This window comes from Sinocyclocheilus rhinocerous, unplaced genomic scaffold (genome assembly GCF_001515625.1).
Source record: "Sinocyclocheilus rhinocerous isolate Xijiao unplaced genomic scaffold, SAMN03320098_v1.1 scaffold3600, whole genome shotgun sequence".
In the NCBI taxonomy this organism is placed as follows: domain Eukaryota; kingdom Metazoa; phylum Chordata; class Actinopteri; order Cypriniformes; family Cyprinidae; genus Sinocyclocheilus; species Sinocyclocheilus rhinocerous.
Window position 1 is genome coordinate 1 of NW_015626055.1, and position 4,396 is coordinate 4,396.

Sequence of the window (4,396 nt, forward strand, 5' to 3'; positions counted from 1 at the left end):
ATCCGACGAGTTTGAAAATCGTGCAGTGTGAACTCGGCATAACGCTCTCTCTCGGTATCGCGAGATTTCATAATCTTCCTCGCCGTGTGGGCGTTAACGCTGGAAGGTGTGCTTTATGGCGGTGGCTGTTTCAGCGGTAAATGTAATATTTTGTTTAACTTCTCTCTTAATATACATACAGCAATATTTCACGTGCATATAGTAATGTTTTCGGACAGAGGTTTCATTTAAAATGTTAGAAGAACAGGGGTATGGCTAACTACCCTAGCGCACCGAGAGTGGGATTTTCTTTCTGGCCTGCTGCTGCGTGTCTTTTCAAAATCACAGAGATTAAATCATGCTCGACTGACCAAGTCATTTCTAACTGTTAGGATTTGTTTATAATGGTTGTTTTTAACGGTGTATTACTACGTTTGTAACCCAAACGCCTGCGCTCACTCGCTTTCTTCATTCGTTACTTGAGCTAGCGTGTTCACATTGTGCACCATGAGCTGAACTAACTTCGCTGCTGCACGGCCCACAAGAAATTAAACTCTCCAGTTTAATGTGTTTACGGTGTTAAGATTTGTTTGCATTTACTATTCGCTTTTGAAAAAAAAGTGCATTGCAGTGGAACAATCTTTTTGAGTGTCGAATTGAGTATCTTTAGACCCAACATTACATAAGGCCTAATGGCCGGTGAGAACGTATGGGACACATTCATACTTCATTGAATGCTTTTTGACCTCATAGTCAGTGTGGTTAATTGATGTTAACATTAACTAGGTAATGTGTTTGTAGTAAATCAGAGCAGGACCACAAATGGTAAATTTAGAGTCCATCGTTCTCCTAACTAGTCTGTTTACACATCTCAAAACCCATGCTATTATAAGTAGGGTGAAAAACATTTAAGTTCACCCTTTTAACTTGGGAAATGGACGCAGTGTACATGAGTTTACTGAAACCTCTCTCTTTCCTTATAGACTGTATTGAACTGTAAAAGCTCCCCATATATAATCTCACAAGACACCCCAGCGGAGAGCAGGTGCTAGGTAAGGGGCCTATCCACTGCTCACCCTGAGACCACTCTTACGCTTTGATATGATAGGGGTTTGCAAAGAACTTTGAATGTGTCTGATTGCTTTTCAGTTATTGGAGTATTACACATATTTGATAAACAACAGGTTGCATCAGGCAACCTGTACTTCCTTTCTGTGTCGCTCAAGTGTCACCAGTGTATGTATAATAAAGTGTTACAGCTGTTAGGGAATGAAAAATTAAGTTTTATTTGCATAGTCATTACAACAAAAACATGTTTTTATTGTTGTTGGTCGTTATTTGTCATCCAGGCCAGTCATACCATACTGGTAGCTCAAGTACTGTAATTTTTGTATGAGTTTAAAGGGTTATTCACCCAAAAATAAAAATGTTTGCATTAATTTACTTGCACTCATGTCGTTCCAAACAAATAAGACTGTCGTTCATCTAAGGAACACAAATCAGAGCTAGTGGTTGGCCGATATATCATTTCACAATATTAAATAAAAACTGATGAAAATTTGCACTGTTTAGCGCACTAGTGTACTTTAATGTTTAATCAGGGAGTTTGCTTTTATTTTGTACAAAATGGCACAAAGTCACATTTGTGGTGTTCCCGGTCAAAAATGTCCAGCCATTCAAAGTGAATGGGAAAGAATGAAAGTAATAGAAACTATTAGTGTTCAGGAGCATGTTGATCATGTTCACGTTCACACATGTACGTGTGCTTGCAAACATAAAGGCCTTAGACCTGTTCATGTTTGGATGCATGCATACTCACGCTAACACCAGGGCTGCACGATAAATCGCATGCGATATTTAACGCGCATCTTGTCAGTAAAGCCGGTTCTTTAATCAGCGGTCAATTATATCGGCTTTATATTGGTCATTGGCCACCCTGCTTTCCAAGATATCGGCACCGGCTGTCAAAAAACACACATCGGTCGACCACTAGTCAGAGCTTTCTGACCCTGAAACGTTCAAAGCCCAGAAAGGTAATAAGGACATCGTTAAAATAGTCCATGTGACATCAGTGCTTCAACCATAATTTTATGAAACTACGAGAATACTTTTTGTGCACAAAGAAAACAGAAATAAGGACTGTATTGAACAATTTCTTCTGTTCCGTGTCAGTCTCTGCAGCACGTTCATGACAGTACCGTGATGTTTCAGTGACGTTGCTGTCTATGCAGGGTCAGGACTCAGAAAGCTCTGGAATTTAATAAAAAATACCTTAATTTGTGTTCCAAAGATGAATGAAGTTCTTACGGGTTTGGAATGACATGAGGGTAAGTAATTAATGACAACATTTTTATATTTGGGAGAACTATCCCTTTAAGCAATATGTACGTTCTTTGTGCTAATATTCACAAATTGGTCAAATTTTGTTGTCAGTCAAATTAAAGGAATAGTTCAGCTAAAATGAACTCATTTACTCATCCTGATGTTGTTCTAAACCTATATGACTTTATTTCGTGAAATGCAGTAGGAGAAATTTTCATGGTGGTTCTCGTTGCATATTTCCATACAAGACTCATTTTATGCTTTAAAAAGGATGTAAATATCATAAAAGCAGTAAGTGCATCTTATACTTTATATAAAGCTTCTGAAGCCAAACAAACCAAAATTTAAGCCATTATTCAGTGAAGGTCATCTGCCATTAGTCTAGAAAAATCATATGGGTTTGGAACAACACGATTAAAGCCCTGTTCACACCAGGGGTCCGTTCTTCATACCTCGCTAACTCGGTTAGCTGGATTTGATTGTTGACGATTTCGCTTGATTTTGGATTGGTTGGTTCTTCAAAGCTCATCCTGGAGTTGCTGTCATAGCAACTGGTCCATAAGCTTAAACCTGATCAAGAGCAGGCTTATTTCATGTAAACAGGATTAGATCGCATCTTTTTAAGCAGAATTGATACTTAAAATCTGTCCGCTACCACCGCTACTTTATTACAAGAGTACCCTACTAATCAAGGGACAGTAGTTTAATATAATAATAATTTAAAAAATATGAATTAAAAAATAATATAATCATGTTGTGTAGTCTATAATAGTATTGACACAGCCAGTTTTACTCATTGAAATATTTATTCATGATAAAATAATTACTTTATAATTGTCTTACACACATGCTATACAGTTAATCTGAGCCGTGCATTAATTTTAGTGGTGACATATGGGAGTGGCTTGATGGAGCGCAGGAGATGCCGATAACTTGATCTTGACCCTTAGGAACTAATTTATGCTGTCACATAACAAATCTGTTTCAAAAATAAAATTAAATGAATTGCTAATTACAACATTGAAATAAAAATATAAAGCCTGTACAAATACTAGAAATCGTGAATATAAATATTTTTTTAAATAAAATAAAAGCAGTGCACATTTCATTTATCTATTATACCATTTATGTAGTTTTGTTCGCTTCGCTGTTTCCTTACAAAAGTCCAAAAATTTGTCAAGTTTTTCGTCAGGTGTCTTTTTTAATTATATGATGTCATTACGTTGCTGTCTTGCCGCCAGCCAATCGCTGCATTGCTGATTGTGGTTTCGAGTATCGATCCATCTGCCCTTTTCGGGTAACACGAGAAAGCGCAGTAATCTTAGACAACTTAATCCAGATATTTTAATCAAATTCGTTTGAAGAACCAAATTAGCCAGATATCAGTTATCATGATTAGATTAAGACAATCAAGAATTGGCATCTTTCAAATCATCTCAGATCTATTAAGCAAGGTATGAAGAACGGGCCCCAGGAATGATAACTAAAACAATAACTATATAAGCATCCACACCTATGGACAATAATGTTTTGTTTAATTGTAAGCATGAATTTTGATTGGCTGTTAATGTTTTTATTGTTTGGTAAAAAAAAAAAAAAAGTTTTTTTCAATACTGTTTCTCATTTTTTTGTAGTTGTAGTGTGTCCCTGTTGTCATGCAATTAGAACAATTATTGAAGTTTTATAGTTATCATCCTTACTGTGAATGGGCCGTAAGTCACAATTTTCATTATTTGGGTGAACTGTCCCTTTAAGGATCATTGCCACAGAACTTGTGTACAAAATATATTGCCTTAAGGTTTGTCACCCAGGGCTTCATGTCCTAAACATTAGGGCTGCACGATTATGACAAAAATCATAATTGTCGATTATTCCTTTGAAATTGTAATTGCATTTATTAATTACGATGAAATTAATGATGTTTACACCTTTGTTTGAAGCAACTGCATGCCATATTTTTATATGAAAATAAACAAGCTGAAAACACTAACTGAAAAACATTTATTGCTTTTCTATAGTATTAAGCCTCAAATGTCAACTATACATTGGATTGGTTTCTTCTTTAAATAAAAAGGTAAAAATATGCATGGTATTA

At 36.0% G+C, this 4,396-nt stretch overlaps 1 long non-coding RNA gene across 2 annotated transcripts in view; it reads left to right on the plus strand.

Moving 5' to 3' along the window:
• The first annotated feature begins 14 nt into the window (after window positions 1–14).
• The window catches only part of LOC107709869 (uncharacterized), a 9,445-nt gene continuing 5,063 nt past the window's right edge, over window positions 15–4,396 (plus strand). The window contains exons 1-2 of one of the 2 annotated variants that reach the window (XR_001636534.1): window positions 15–142; window positions 963–1,031. This is a non-coding gene — a long non-coding RNA (uncharacterized LOC107709869). The remainder of the gene's footprint in view (window positions 143–962; window positions 1,032–4,396) is intronic. The other variant, XR_001636533.1, reaches the window with a different exon arrangement.